Genomic DNA, 16,643 nt, shown 5'->3' with positions numbered 1-16,643 from the left:
CAGGTCTGTGAAACGAACATTGCACAGCTTCACAACCAGCTCGTGCAGCCGGGGGCATGGTGCGCCGTACCACCACCACTTTGCTTACGTTGAACACTGACATAGTGCCATTTATGGGGGAAAGCAGCTGTAGCCAGAACTTCTACAGGTGCTCAGGTGCTCCCAGCCCACCCTACAGTTTCACAGCAAAAACAAGCATAAAAGAGGTGCAAAAATCAGAGGATTTTAGAGAGAATGTAGCCAAAGCAATATCAATTCTGACTGCCTGAGACAAGGAGTCACAGGGCATGATATAACCAAGATCTCAGACTATTATTGACAACAAGTTCCCGTTTCATTGAACATATTATCAGATAGTGGCAACTGTCATGCATTCTGTATGACTGTCGTAATCCAACCTGTTTCTATATTAAGGTATCTTCAGCACATAAGACATAGTTTGAATTAAAATGTCTTTTTCTGGGAGGGGAAGAGAAGTAAGGCTTATACCCTGGAAAATGTGTCAGATCCCTCAAAACCCCAGCGTATCTTGCCATGCCAAGACTGGACCTACCTGCACATAACCTCCATTAATTGCTGAGTGCATAAGCCTGGCATGGAGCTATTGAGAAAAAATTTCAAACCATTCAGCTGACCTAGAAACCAAAGTCTCAAACCTTCAGACAACTCCTGGTTTGCTGAACAGATATTGTTTTTTAAAACTTTTCCATAGCTCCGCTGCTGCTGTGTTGTATCAAAGGCTTAGGGCACGGGGCTCTGCAGAGGAGGGAGGCTCTGGAGTCAGTAAGCACAGATAACAAGGGAAATAAAAGGTTCAGTGTCATGAAGGATTAATCTCGTTGTGTCTATGCAGAGCTTACTGCCTGGGCGAGTAGAAGCAAGCAGCAGTGAGATGGCTATAAATAGCACGTGACCTCATCTCAACTATTTTATTATTGCAAATAGAGAAGGAAGAAATTATCCAGAGAAGTTAATCAGGAAATTTTCCCTCTGCTGATGCGATCGCACATTCCCAGAAAGATGCTTGAGCTGTCTGCAACCCACAATAGCACCCACTGACCCCTCAGAAACACTAAAATCAGAAAGCAAGGCAAGCATATGGCAGAAAAGGGCCTCAGACAAGTGTAGGGAATAGGTACCAAGTGACGAAGATGTGAAGCAGCCTTTGAGTTCATTAACACACCATCCCCTGCTCTCCAAAGAGTTTACCAGTTCCTTGTCTTCCAACTCAAGATAAATAGGGTTGGTCCCCCTCCTTGCTACTACCGTGACGAGGAGCAGTAGTGATGCCTTCCTAGAGGCTCCACATGCATCTTTTCAGAGGTCTTCTCCATTTTCAAAATGCAGACAACCTCCAATGTGCTTTGAACTGTTCCTCTCGGACCACCCCAGCGCACCTCGCTGTGTGCTCCTGCTCACCAGTCGCTCTGGTAGACCCAAACCAAAACAGAAGAAATTTGGAGAATTGGCACAGGGAAAACTTCTCATGAGAAAGGAAACTTATGAAGGATTTGGGTTTTTTTGTTATTCCAATAAGCGATTTTTCAGTACACAAACATATGTGGATTGGTAGGTACATGGTCAAAAGAGCTGACTAGACGTTGAATTAGTCTCCAGAAAGTGGCAGATACTTGGAAATTTAAAACTAAACTGAAAAAACCACTTCAGTATTCTTCATGAAACAAATTCTTTCAATTAACCAAGAGAGAAATATGAATCTCTCACTTGGGCCATGCTGGCAGTGTTTTACGTAAGCGTACACACGTATGTGCCGAGCGAACTGACTGCATCCCCCTGCCTGAAAAGGCCATTTAGCATTGAGAAAGCAAATTAGACTGAGACACTTCCTCCCTTCCCTCTCTGACATGCTCCTCTTAAACCGTTCCCAGGCAGGTAAGGATGAAGATTTTCACACGTTTCTGGCTGTGCATTATAAGCTTCAGTGCACATGTGGTGTAGCAAGTACTGCACAAGGAGCAGGGCATTACTCACAGCAAGTGACTTGCAAAACCACTTCTCAGCAGGAAGGACCCTTCCCACACAGATCTCAAACACACTGAGGCATCACAGGATTTATCCGCAGAGCAAGGTTTCCTGAACCTTCGATCTGACTGATTGTGAAAAACACTCCAAGACAGATTTTGTCCTGTGTAAACACTCAGTGCTGTCTAACATACTCTGATGACAACTAAGTTCTGTGTGAAACAGCATTTTCAACAAGGAAGAATTCCTAGAATATGCAGTGTGGGCTCTCCTGGCAAAAAACAAAACCCCTAGAACTGGGTTTTTAAAGCTTGGGCAAGAAACCCCTTGTAGATGGGATTCTTCCCTCCGTGCCCATACACGACAGCCAAGATGACAGACAGGAGCTGGCAGTACACAGATTTCAGCACACTGTACAAAAAAAATTCCCTTCTATCAGTGGATAGCTGGCCAGTTGTCCCCCTCCCTCCAGCTGCAAACACACAACCACGCTGCCAACACACGATGGCCACGCCACAGTCAGCGGTGAAAACCATCCTGCACTCTGGACCATGGGAGGGCGCTGAGCAGCTCCTCCGAAAGCCGTGCATAGCTAGAAATGGGCTCTTTCTCTATTTTTAAGGATGTTAGCATAACTTGAAGGCTAAGTAAGAGCTTCCCTTATAATTGTCCTTGGAAGAGGTGGGATGTATTCAGCCCTCAGGAATCTGTGCAGACGGTTACCCCATGAGGCTCCTATACCCCAGAGTTTTCCTCGGTCAGGTAATTAGAGACGAGCCAGTGGCCCTTGGAGATAAGTAGCACGGGAGAAGCAATACACTTAGAGACTAATGGCAACAAGCAGTGCTAGATTCTAAAAGGTGGGGGGTATAAAGCCAGCCAGGCTTTCCGGAGAGGAGGTTTTCTCATGCATGTCTTTCCTCCTGTTGTTATAGCATCCCTGTGGCAGCCCCAGTTGTTGCACACCTGGGAAAGTATCAGTCAAAGATTAGCCCGTGCATTTTAAGCTAATGAAATCGAGCAGCTGGAAACAAGCCGTACGTGACTATCCCCTCCTCACGGACCACCAGCAACAGTCCTGTGGGCCACAGCCTGTTAGACAAATAATGAGCTTTCATGTGATATACTGACTGATAATAGACAGAGAGGCAGGCGGTCCCCTGCAGAGAGCCTCAGAAATACCTGGGAGGAGAGAGGTGAATCTTGCTAACCCCGCCAGCAAGGAGCGAGGGAGCCCTTTGCCTGTGAAGGGAGGAAGGTCAAGGCTGGAATGCTTCAATCTGATTAAGGCTAAAACTGATCGCATGCTTTTAGGGAAAAAAACAGAACAAAACAAACTTGGCAGGCAGTTAAAAGGGCTGGGAGGTGCATCATGTAAGTGTGAGTCACAGGAGGAAGCAGACAGAGCACTCTCTCCAGCAGCAAAGATGCCACGGGAACATAACAATATTCTACATTTCCACAAAGTCTTCCAACCTCAGGAACCTGAAGGCATTTGATTTGGGCCAGAAACAAAGCAAACTCATCTGTGATGAAAGCACTGAAGTAATGACACAGAGATGGAATGGGGGATGCTTGGGAGAGGATCACTGGACAGTGTTTTTGCAGACAGCCTTATGGTGTCTAAGATCCCAACGCAAGTATAATCCACAACACAGAGTCATCAGCATGGAAACAAACTTAACAGTGTTTATTCTAGGGAGGATGAAGGCCAAAGCGTGCTGCAGCATGTCTCTATCAAAAGACTTCCCATCAGTAAAGGATTTCATTAAAACAATGGCGACACACAACCTCCTCTCCCAATGAGGGGATGAGAGTTACGTTCTTGAGACTGAATTAATTAAGAAATACTACACAAGCAATGGTGAATAACCTGGGGGCTCTGCATGACAGGCTGATGCCATCCATGTGCCTACAAGAATAACACAAAGCAGCTTATTCCGGCAAACTTCTGGACATCAGTACTTCTGCCTGGAAAGGATCTATGGCATTTCTCTGGTATGTTTGCAAGAATGCAGCAATGCTAGTTGGACACTGGACCCAAAATTAGCAGAACTGTCACATATTCTCTGTTTTCCAGATTCTGCGTTTTTCCTGCTTTTATGTATCTTCCCTCTCCGAGACCCATAAAGCAGCAGCTTTCTAATTCACATTAGATGTGAATTTTCTCTAGCATCCTGCCACCCGGACATTGCAACTAGTTGAGCTGCACTGGTTGATAACATCAGGCACTGGGACAGACTCCTAACCAAGCTGTCTCCATGTTGATATCTCTACAGAAATAATTACTAAAACACTTAAGAAAAACACAACAGAAAAATCTGAAACAAACAGAAAAATTCTTACAGCAGAAACTTTCCTCCCTTTCCAGGGTTTAGCAATGGCTCAGCACCTTTTAAAAGAGTCAGACATGATGAGCTGTTGAATGCCCTTCGGGAGCCAAAGTTTCCTGTGAAAATGCATATGCTTGTCTGCTGTTACTCAACATCGTCCAAAGAGCTACGCGTGCCCCTAGAAAACCGCCTTTCTGAGAGGACGCATGGATTACTCATGACCATCTTGGAGCCAGGACGCCACACTGATCTGGTGATAAAATGATACTCCTTTTTTGCAGCCCTTTTCTGATGTAAATAAGAGTTTTGTCAAATGGCTTATCTAAACCCTGTCCCAAGTCTGAAGACTGCCTCTCCCTACCTTTTCCCTGAGCAATAGAAAGGTCATCTCCTACAGAAGGTACCGACTGACCCTAACAGTGATTATGGTCAGTTTATTTTATTAACACCAGAGCGTGCGTTTGAAAAGCATAGTGCCTAGCCCTGAGGGTGGGCTGCAAACAGGACTGTGCTATCTGAGAAAGACGTGTTATCTCCCTCTGCCCTGAGCCAGCAAAGGGACAAATGGGACAAAACAAATGGGACAGCAAAGGGAGAAGCAAACAAACCTTAAATTCCAAGGAGAAAACAGACTCATAGACTATCTATGCATTGTCCCCTCACACAAAATCCTTGACAGTCTTCAAGGAAATGGGTTTAATTACCATGTTTTTTCCAGACACAATGTTTCTGGAATACCTTTTCCAGGGCTCGAGTCATAAACCAATGGATCATGACTCGCAACTGCTGAATGCTTGGAAACCCTCATGATGGTGATGGACTTTAGGGCACTGTAGACTTGATTAAATAAATCATAGATCAGCATTCCAATTCAACAAGCATTTTGCAAAGTCTAAAGAAGATCTGTAAATCAGGGGTGGGCTCTGTTCACCATGAGGGGAACTGACTGATGCCAAGGGGAAGGAAACTGAGCTTATGCCTTAGGTGACTTTGGAGAAAACTGTCATCTTTGAAAAGAAACTTCTAAGCTGATCTGATAGATTCACCACTACTGGCCCAGCATTGAGGCATTGCATTTACTTTCTGCAAGGAAGCAATGCTTGTAGAGAAAGAGAGGGAAGTGAAAAATATATCCTTAGTTCTGCAATATAATCTCAGTTGGTCTGGAAAGCAAAGGAAAGGTCTTGCAAGGGGCACTACCTGTATGGGCTGCCAAGCTAGTTCAGGCCAAAGGTTCATGCATCCCAGGAACCTTACCTGAGCAGTGGCCAGGGGTGGACACTTGTGGGGAGAGCATAAGGACATGGCAGGGTCCCTCAGTGACCTCAGGTCCACACAGTGACCCTCACACACAGGGTATCGTCAGCAAAAGCAGCAGCTTACAGGCTTCCTGAATCAGGATTTGCCTCTGGACCACTGTGCTTAAAAGCCACTGATGGACCTGTTCTCCAGGGAGCTGTGTAATCCTTTCTGGAACACATTTATACAAGCTGCAATAAATAAGGGATTTGGGAGATTTTAAGACACCAGTATATTCTTTTCACCAGAGCAGATGTGTGGCTGAGAAAGACCTACCACTAGGCTATGTTAGAGTTCTCAGACGACGTGGGGGTTGCTGCAAAATACACCTGCACACACGTTTACATGCCTGGAAGGCAAGAGCCATTGCAGCAGCACTGCAAACTTCCTCGGGTTCTTCCAACGTTCGTTACACTAAAACTCAAGCCCATCTGAGTAAAACAGGGATGGGTTTTCCCACAAAAATGCATCTTCTGAAATGAAGGAAGATGAAACAGGGCAGGGGAGGGGGCCTGCAACCCACCCTCTCATCCAGGACCCTAAAAGCACATCAGGTCTCAAGGGTGCTCTCTTGGTGGGCAGGATGAGTATGCTGACATGAAATGGACTGTGTTGATTTCACAGCTTAGCAACTGCCAGACATGTTCTCAGCAAAATCTGACCCTGCAAATTCTGGAGGAGAGGTCCTCTTTCTTAAGAGCTTCTGACTGTCGCAGCTGAGGTTGACACACAGAACGAAAGCACACTGAAGAACCCACCTTCATGCACTTCCACCTTCAGTTTATCCAGCGCTACTGAAGAAACATGTACTTCATTTGGAGAGGATGTAATTCTACCCTTGCAAATGTGACTCTTACCCTACTCCAGCTCCCCAGGCTTTGATGAGCACTGTTAATTTGAGAGAGGAATTACTGGCTTTGAGAGAAGAGTAACACCAGTCTCCGGAATGACACCTCCGACACTCAGCCTAGGGGCATGCTACAAACAGCGTCCACTGCTGCTCAGGCTCTTGGTGCAGCTCCAGCATCTCCTGTGGAGTTACACCAGGGCGAATTTGGCTCGTGCTTCAGCAAGTGAGGCCACATACCACTTGGACAATTGCCTCCATACATGACACACACCACAAGTCTCAGCTGGATTTGCTGCTTCTGAAATGAAAACACTTTGTCCGCTTTCCCCAGCCATAGCTTGGTAATCATTACTAAACACTTATCAACTAGACGGCCTTCATTTCCTGAGAGCCTGGACCTAATTACACCAGGAAACACTCTGCTTTTTCTTCCGACACTGAGAAATGTTGGTTTCTGAGCCCTCCTCCTACAAAGTCAAACTTTGCTCTGATTAGTAGAGGGGAGGGAAGGGGAAAAAATGCAGCCAAATCTCGAAAGGCAAACTGCAGTGATTATTCACAGAGATGCCCTGGCTTCACTCTACATCATTAATAATAGCAATAAAATGTCACAGCTATTCCATCTCCCCTCCCTCCCTTATTAATCTTAGCTAAGCCCTGCAAGGCCCCTGCAAAGAGGTATCATTTTCCCCAGCTTGCAGGTAAGGAGTCCGATGTCTCACAGCAAATCAGAACCAGATCCCAGGGTTGCCAGCTCCCAACACCATTCCTCGAAGGAATGAAACAAGCCCCCTCAGCTCCGTTTCTTTATCAGGACATTCGATCCAGCGGTGGGATGAAGGAGCCTTTGCCAAACGCGCTGCACACAGAGCAGCACTTTCAAATCCCTCCTTTGTGCCACGGGGCCAGCTGGGATGTTGAGTTACAATTGCCGCTTGTAACAGAGCTCAGAATATCGCCATCAAATCAAACTGTTGGTTAATTAGTGTATAAAAACCCCCCTACAAACGCACAGTAATGGAGTGATAATGTCCGTAGCACCAAATCGCAAGATCTGCTGCTGCAGCAGCATTGGTTTTACCCTGTGAGCTGCCCAGGAGCTGCTGCCCATCCCGGTGGGTGGCCAAGCAGTGGCTGTGGATACCACATCTGGTGGGAGCCACCTACAGCAAACCTGCTTGGGGAAGAAACGCAAGGAAGACTTGTGCTAATGGGTTGTGTTTCCTCTGACCAAGGTTTCCAGGCAGCCTCACTAATCCTATTATCCTGGCTTGGGAAAGAGCCTACAGAAAGGCAGAGCAGAGCTGTGGGCCCTCCCAATGCTGCAGTTTTCCCTTCGCAAGAGTTGGTGGAATGGCACGGGTGGGATGTGTCAGCTCCCAGTTTGGCCAGTGCACGTGCGGCCAAAGGGGTGACCCAGGAGAAAGTGGGCACGTATCTCTCTTTGGGAGCAATCAAGAGATATGTCCTCTGCAAAGGGCTGGTCAGCAGCACATCCCACGTTTCTGACCCTGGGTTGCTCACCTTCACCTTTCTTCTTCCTCCCAGCCAAAAGCTGGAAATAACATACGGACCTATTACCCTGGGCAAAGAGCAGTCCAGGGACTGGACTCCTGGGGACTGGCATAATCCAGAAGGGAGGCCAGAGCATCAGAGCCAGCACTTCCCACTGATTGCTCCAGCACTGGTGACCAAGCACCAAACTGGAAGCACCAAACAGCCCAAATGAAACAGAGCTGAGGGTTTTTTGTACCACCATCCTCCCTGGCCCCTCTCACAAACACATTGCCAGTGACGCAGTTTATTTGTAGTCCACACCACATAATGCACATGGCTTGGAGATTGCAAGCCTGTGCCTGTATTTCCTTGGCGTCCCTGCCTGGGCTTTCCCTGCAGATCCAGCACACCAGGGAAGTACTGCAGGCTCAGGATGCTTTGGCAAAGCACCTCTTCCCCCTGACATGTATTAAGTCCTGACCCTGCAGCTCTGCCATGCTTGTAGCAACTTCTGTGGCCCTTCAGCAATGCGGGTCTTCCCATTTCAGGCTGGCAGATGGCACTTTGGGGAGCACGGTGCTTTGCAGTGGGAAAAGAGCTCAGTCCTTGGGCAGGGAGGCTGCTGAGTCCTGACACTGTGTCCCACACAGGCTGCTGCTCAGGCACAGGGACATCTGCAACAGCTGCTTGGACTTCAGAGAGACTTGTGTTCACTGCTGGAAAAAACACGGAGATAAAATATAACGATATCTACCTCTGAGCAGATAAATGCTTAGTCTGCACAGATTCCTGTATGGGGACAGATATGGATAGAGCCAGGCTGGATGCCAGCTACAACCTGGACAAACTTAAACACATACAATGTTCATCTCCAACTTCTGACACCCTCGTGGTCCTACTTGCTGGAAACCCTGTAGAGACACACTCCTCCACAACCTTTTTCACATCAGAGGCTTAAAAGCATCCGCGGTGGTGAATGATCTTCACTGGTCTCCTATCCAAGTGCTGGCTCCTCAGTTTCTCAGCTCTCACCGGCACCAGGAAGCAACATCCTAAAGGATGCATGTGTCACTTGTAGGCACACCACAGGTGTTTATTCCATTACTGCTTGCTTTGCTGCCTGCCTGAGACGGGGAAAGCAGCTGCTTGGTGTGGCTCCAGCGAAGGATGGCAGCCCTCCGGAGAGGGAGCCCCGCCAGCAACTTTGGGATGAACAGCAGCCTGGAGCCTGTGGGGAGCCGGACATGAATATCGCGCAGCAGCGTACACGGGCGGTGGTGTCTCTCGCAGGGACGCTGGCAGGGATCCCCCCGAGCACAGGCTGTTATTACTCACAGCACCAACGTGTTCTGCGTCCCAGCTGCCGCCCCACCACTGACGTCACCCTGGCGGGCTGAGAGACGTTACCCGCTGTCTGGGGCAAAACTGCTTTCTAGTATGCAAAAAATGAGAAGCTGTCTACCCTCACTGAGGACACGGCTGAAGTCATGCTCCTGCCAGAAGCCAGTGTTTTCCAAGCACTTCAGAGGGGAGTCTGGGTTTCTGCTTTTAATTCCTGGCTCTGGTTCTGACCTACTGGGAATTCTTCTACCAGTCACTAAGCATCTCCATGATTCAGTTTCCCTGTTAAACAGGAGCACGAACCTTCTGGTCCTTGCTGCTGGGAGGCTGAATGACAGCATTTAAATACCTCGGATGACGTTTCAGGGCTTAAGACATTGCAAGATTTTTCTGTTGATCTTAAAATTATGCACTGGTCTCCTGTAAGAGCTCACTCAGTCCTTATAAGTGGCTCTTTGTCACTGTTCCCATCCACACCCTGGTTCCTCTTTGAAAGGCAAATACCATAAAAGGCTGTTTATAGAGACTGAGATCTCGAAAGGAGAAGTCAAATAGGGTCAGGCTCACTACAGCTTTGCTGCCCTGAGCTGCGGCCAGGGAGGGGTGGCTTCCTGCTCCCCCCCGCGAGCCACGGGAACAGCAGCCCGTCTGTCCAAGGAGCCTCCAACGTGGGTGGGTGTCTCCTGCCCCTTCGCAAAGAACTGTTTCATCTCCAGTGGAAATAGCTAAGATGGAAAAGGCAGAGAGTAAGAGAATTAGGAAAATAGCAAGCGTCCCTTATCAATCACCCTTGGATAGTGAGGGTTTTATGTGCACAAAGACTTTGCTTAAATTCTTTTTCGCATTTATCCACAAGAAAGAAGAAAAAAATCTGGTGGGTGAGGAAATTGCTAGATGTTGATTCATCCTTGCTTTCTGCAAATGTTTCCATTTTGTTGAAAACCCAATTTGCAAACCCAGGAACCCTCAAAAAAGAATTTATTTTTTTTTTAGAAAATAAAACCTGCAAGCAGCTCCAATGACAGCACATGATGTGGATGAAAGCAGAGGAACTCTGCCATCTAGCAGACTTCATGCTGCTAACTTTTCCCAGGCCTGGAGCAGCAGAACCGAATCAGTTGTTCTCTCACTGTCTGGTACCAAGCCTGGGTTTTCCCTGGCACAGAGAAGAGAATGCTTAAAGAAACAGATATCTCAATGCAGGTATTTTTAAAAGAAAATATGGCTAACTGTATTAACAAACCTTATTGGTAAGGATCCTAATCATCATCTGGTTCACAAAGGTCCTTTAACTTGCTTAAAGATGATCCAGGGCCACAGCTGAGAGGGGCAGAGGATGAAAAAGAAGCCACAGAAGGCAGTGAGGTAGCCAGGACGTAATGACATCCCGTGGGACTCACCCCAAACACCTGAGCAGAAACCACGAGTCCTGAGAAATCCCATCACATCTAGTGAGAAGGATCTGCATTTTGCATCTCAGTCCAAAGACAGCATCTCTGGTACAGCAGCCCCTTAGAAACAGCTCAAGGGTTATTCCAGTATTAACTTTAAAAAGGCATCACTTAGGAAATCATCTGTAACTTCATATCTCATCTCTCATAAGACCCAAAGCACGCTTGCTCAGCCTGAGTAATCTGCAAAACCTAGAGCCGAACCAGTAGCTGTGGCCCCGCACACCACCATGCGCCGCTAACAACATCTCAGAGCATCCCTTGCTGCAGAGTGCAGGAGCTGCACTGCTTTCCAACATTTCTGTTCTAAGCATAAATTTACAGCCAGCTATTGATGGATTAAATATGAGAAGGGAGACCAAGTCACAAGTCTATTTTCTCATTTACTCACTTAGCCTCCTGGCATGTGCACCTATTGCATTTAATTTTGTTTTTGTTTTTAAAAAGAATCACTTTGGACTTACTTCCACAAAGTTCTTCAGCTTGATTTAGTGCACAACAGCTGTTCCTTTCAAGAAGCTGTTGGAAAAACATTCATCTGCTCCCAGCCCAGACTACTGTTAAAAAAGCAGAGCATACTTCTAAAATTAAAAAAAAAAAAAAAAGAAATGAAGATGCTTTAAAAAGTACAAATATGAAGAACTTTTGACAAATGTGTTTTGGTCATTGCTGAGGCTAATTCAAAACATAAATCATCGCAGGTGTAACTTCATTGGAAACACGCGGCTTTCAATCCAAAATAAATCTGGGCCACAGAATAAAATCCACACAACCTAAATGGTGACTTGGTTGGCAAACAGAGGCATGGGCAGACTTGCATAGCTAGCACCAGTATTACATTCAGCCCTCTGGGTTATTATTTGCAGATGCTTCCTATGACAACAGCACCCCTTCCTCTCGCTCCTGGGGAGCGCTTCCCCGGCGCAGGATGCTCCTGAGCCTCTCCCCACGTGGGGAAGCGCGGCTCACCAAGCTGAAGCCGCTCCGCAAGTCCATGCAGCGGGGAACAGGGCACAGATCTCTCAGTTGCACTGCAAAGCCCAGCAAAGCGTGGCACGGCAGGGCTCAGCCCGGAGCCCGTTTTGGGACCCAGGGCCATACCCGCAAGCCCTCGAAGTCTAGCACAGCGGGCTCAGCTCATGCTGCCGGGCTGTGGCACAGGCGCACGCAGCAGAAACATCCCGGGAATGATGCAAATATAAAAAAAAAAAATGGTTTCCAGTGACAGCAGCAGAAAGCTCTCTGGCTGCCAGACCACAAACAAGCTGGAGACGTTTCCCTCCCTCATCCTACTTGACATGAGACCTGAGCCAAGCTCCTTCTTCAGCAGCTCTCCAATGGGTTTAGCACGAGACCATCCATCTGTCTGATTCCCGGTTGCACATAGTCCTGTCCTTGCACTGGCAAGGTGAAAAAGCCCAGATTTAAGGGGCACTGGCAGCAGCAAAAGCACTGTCTTGTGATGAGTCAGGAGGGATAACAGTGACCTCTGATTTTCCAGCAACCCCGGGCTGGATTTTACACAAGACCAACAACAGCTGCAGCAGCTATAACTCCTCTGGGAAAAACAGAGATGCTTTGAGTGAAGCACCAGGAAGGGCCAGAGCCCCAGCTGAGCTTCTCAATAGCCTGCGCATCTCAGTTTGCCTGGGCGCGTGGGCAGGACAGGGTGGGCTTCTCACTGTAGCTCGAGATTCAAACTCTCCTTCAGGCGTGGGCTGAGGGCTGCCCACCGTGCCCGCACGCCTCAAACCAGGGCTGCAAGGCAATTGCTGTGTCTCACTCCCCATGCCGTATCATGCACTTTTCTCTTGTGACCAACAGGTCAGCTGGCCTGCAAGCACTCCTGGTCCCAGGCTATGCAGGGGAAGAGGTCAGACTTACATGCCCATTAATTGCACAGAAGAATAGTCCTCTTCATCAGCCCTCCCATAGAAAGGTTGTTACTTACGTATCTGACGACAGTGGCCCAAAGAGCCAGCTCAGAGCAGGACCCTCTGTGCCAGCTGGCCAGTGCAGCCCCAAACACATACAAGAAGGTGGGTAACTCCTTCTCCCATGCTCAAGTCAACTGAAGGCTTTAAGAAGCCCTCAACCCGGAGATCTCATGAACGAGGTTAAGGGAAGGCACCAGAGACCAAGTCTGGAAGAGGAGGACAGTGAGGACGAGAGGGATACAATAAAGCTTAGCTTTTGGAAAGCAGATGGGCCCAAATCATGCAAGAAGGCTTTACGATCCCTCAAGCAGGAAATAAGTGATGACACACTGTCATGTTGCTGTGTCAACAGCTGACACATCGCAGCAGTATAATTTCACGGACTCCCACATTATTTTAAAAACTCTCTTCGAAATTGCACAGCTAGGGCAGAGAAGCCTCAAGCCTTGCAGAGCAATGGCTCTGCAGAAGACCCACTGCTGTGGGAGACCTCAGTCCCTCAGGAACCAGCTTGCGCAGAGGAGCCGCAGCCAGCCCTGCCATCCACAGAAGGCATCTGGGGCTCACCACAGATGGCTGCTGATACAAGACCAAAGCAGCAGCCTCCCTTCCCTTTCCCCCTCCAAGAAAACAGTATTCTGACCCAAAATGTGTTCAAAGGGTTCATTGTTGTCTGGCTGGCACATGCAATGCTTGAAGCTAGCCTGGAAGTCCTCAAGGTTGTGGACAAAGTTCTGCATGCCTCAAGAAGGCTACAGCACTTCTGAGAGTCTCCTTTATCCTTAAGAGGGGCCTTTTGTTTGCTTTTAACATTATGCACCAGAAACAAAACACTCCTCCCTCCTGCTGCTCTCCCTCTCTTTCTTATCAGAAGCAGCCACTTGTATTTTCACCGACGGAATTGCCCAGCTGTTTTTATAGGGGTCTGTATATTTACTTTTTCTGCTTTTTTTCAGCAGTGGGATGCAGGAGCCAAATCCTTGAGGACTGGCCCACAGGGTCCTGCCATGCTGGAAACCAGGAGGGATATCTCCAGGAAGCCTTGGATTTCATTGCGCTGCCAACTGGCACTGCGTTTCTGCTCCCAGCAGTGGGTTCGGCACAAGGCGCATACTCAGATATCAGCAGAAAGAACAAAACCCAAGTTCTCTACGAGCGTCATGGAAAGGCTACCCCTATTCACCACAAATTCTGCAAAACCCATTCAATCCCTAAGGAACAGCTTTGTTTACAAACCAATTTTGTTTGCCGGCCCATGATGTTAGAGACAGCCTCTGCGTAGATGCGTCTCCCACGTGGTTTTGCTTTTCGGAGTGATCCTGCCTTTGGGAGAAGTTTGCCGGAGTTACCAAGTGAGCACACACAACCCTCTCCCTTGAAAGCAACACATTAGGAAAAGGTCTGGGCTCATACATCAGAGCAGGCATTTTTGCTCGTTAACCTATTCGTTTACTCACACCAGCAAAGCCTCCCCCCTGCTCCAGGTCAGTGCCTCCATCCCCTGCAGCAAGCAGGTGCACACAGGCATCCCCAGCAGCCCTGCTCCGAATGAGCCGCAGCACTGCCGGCCAAAGTGGGAGGCAGGATCCCGGGCCACGGCCGTGACTCACTCTCCTGGCCCTGCCAAAGAAGTAGTTTTGGAGCGAGGAAGCGACAGGGAGACTTAAATTAGAAAGCTGGTGAAACAAAACGCAAGAAAATCCTCCTCAGCTCTCCTTGCTTGGGTCCAGCAGGGAAAAAGGGGAAAGGGTGTGCAAAGCATGAGAGGTGTCAGAGCATGGCATGGTGCTGCGCCAACACAGAGACGGGCTCTGGCCAAGCAACCTTTTCTCCTACACGAGTGAAACACCCTTTTCAGCACTTCACCACCTGCTCTAGTGGAGCAATGACCATGTCCATGCGGCCATTTGGCACACAGCATGCAAGCCAATGCACTGTACGGGCATGTCAACACGCTCTATAGGGTGCTGCCAACCACGCTGGTGCTGGGCGGGTTTCCCTCACGACCCTCTGCCATAGAACATTGGAAGAAGTAAAACACGCCCCAAATATTTGCCCCACCATTACATATAAGGCTGAATGTTTCTAAGTCCACATACAGGTGCAGGAAAGCATCAAGACTTAGAACCACTGCAGTCAATGGCAAGTCTCCTAACGCTAAAGGGGCTCAAAATACAACCACAGATAAAGCAGCCCAAAAAACAGGTGCTCCAGGTTTGCCTATCACTTCAAAGCCACTCCCCAAGCCTTCTCTCAATTTGGCAGATTAAATCCAGCTCTTTCTTACATACTGACTACATAGCTAGCTGCTGTGCTAGCTGGGCTGGCAGTCCCACAGCAGCACAGACACGGGTGCACAGAAGCAGACAAGGCAGTGCTCAGCTGGCGGCTCTGCTCCCCTTCAGCTCACACTTCTCCCTTCTTTGCCGTGGGGACCCTCCCAAGAAAGACACGGCCACCTCTGAGCATCACCACGGACAGGCTGGGTCACAGGGGTCCCTACACACCTTCTGCCCTCTGTGGCCAAGTGTTAACTCCACAGCTTACTTAGACGGTTATATCAAATCTGCAGATGGGGAGAGGGGAACACTTTTTAAGTTTCCCAGGGAGAAATCCATATTTCTCTTACTGTACTTTGAGCACTGTAATGAATGACCCTGACAAGACTCAACCATGCATTTAGTGGCAAGAAGGTGTCAGAGGTACAGCAGATCAGTGTGAAGCACAGCCCACAAAGACTGACAGAAGAAATCTGAAACTAGTACGAGTGCCCTGCCCATAAATCACATTACTGTGAAGAAAGATGGAGGCATGGTAATGATAGTTCAGGCTGGCATTAGACTTGTAAGATAATTTCCTGCTTTGTGTTGGTTTAAGGCAAATCCCATTTTTCTGGCCCCTCAGGTCAAGGTCTGCTTAGGCAGATTAAACATATAATGTGCTATTAATAAAGATTAGAAAAAAATATGAGCGCCATTGACTTGGACTTACAACCATCACACTGACCCAAGAGACCACTGTGCTAGGACCCACCCAGCCATGTCCACAGGCTCAGTCTGGACAGAGCTGAGAGTAGTGCCCGTGGCTGCAGTCAGCACCAAGCATGATGCCAGCCCACAGCAGCTGAGGTATGCACGATGCCAGGACACACGCTGGTAAGCCCTAGGAGCTCTTCCAGCAGGACTCGGTCACATCAGCTCAACACCAGTGAGGACAGTGTGCAGAGTAAGCTCAGCCCTGGTCAGGGAAGTGCCGCGTCTCCTCACCTGCCCCACCTCCCAACATAAACCCAGATGTTACAGCTGCAGCACTTGCCAGTATAACTTCTAGTTTAACATGCAAAATAAACCACAACAATTAATTGCACCTCTAAGCATCAAAAGCCAGAGTTTCCAGCACAGAACCTCTTGTATTAATTCTCCCAGAGAACTTTTAAGGTAAAAAGCTGTCATTGGGACTTCTGGGAAATGGAGACGAGTCATTTGGGTTGAGTCTACAAGCCAAGGAGAAAGCGGGCTTGGTCATGGGAATGGGCCTGGACCAGCTCTGAGCTGATGGAGTAAGCAGACCCTTGCTTTTGGGGTTCACAGTCATTACAGGATACGCATCCCAGAGCAGTTACAACCAAGGCAAACCTGACCCCTCTTCCTGTGCTTATGTCCCTGATCCAGGATGCTTCCTACAGAAAAATCCATTATATCCTGTCCCCCACACACACACTTTGCCCAAATACCTTCTTTGCCAAGTTTCAGCCCACGGCTGAGATTTGATAGCCAAGTTAATAACCCGGGGAGGTGTCAGTTCAGAGCAAGGAGGATGATGAAGTCAGGCTTACTTTTTCCCACAGCCCTCCATGCCTGGTAAGTGGGACAAGCATCAGGAATGGGAGGAGGATGCTGTGCTGCGGCCCTTGGGAAATCCCACTGCATGACTGGCCGAGCAGGCTGGATCA

At 48.3% G+C, this 16,643-nt stretch overlaps 1 protein-coding gene and 1 long non-coding RNA gene across 3 annotated transcripts in view; both read right to left on the bottom strand.

The window, feature by feature from the left end:
- Positions 1 to 16,643, bottom strand: part of P3H2 (prolyl 3-hydroxylase 2) — a 76,404-nt gene that overhangs the window by 23,455 nt on the left and 36,306 nt on the right. The window lies entirely within an intron of this gene.
- On the bottom strand, positions 10,587 to 12,177 carry LOC140654057 (uncharacterized). The gene is made up of 3 exons (XR_012043339.1): positions 12,060 to 12,177; positions 11,219 to 11,308; positions 10,587 to 10,712 (listed from the first exon to the last, which is right to left on the bottom strand). It is a non-coding gene; the product is annotated as an uncharacterized lncRNA (long non-coding RNA).

The sequence above is a fragment of the Ciconia boyciana genome, chromosome 7, assembly GCF_034638445.1.
Source record: "Ciconia boyciana chromosome 7, ASM3463844v1, whole genome shotgun sequence".
In the NCBI taxonomy this organism is placed as follows: domain Eukaryota; kingdom Metazoa; phylum Chordata; class Aves; order Ciconiiformes; family Ciconiidae; genus Ciconia; species Ciconia boyciana.
The sequence above is the reverse complement of the archived record's forward strand: the minus strand, read 5'-3'. Positions and strand labels throughout refer to the sequence as shown.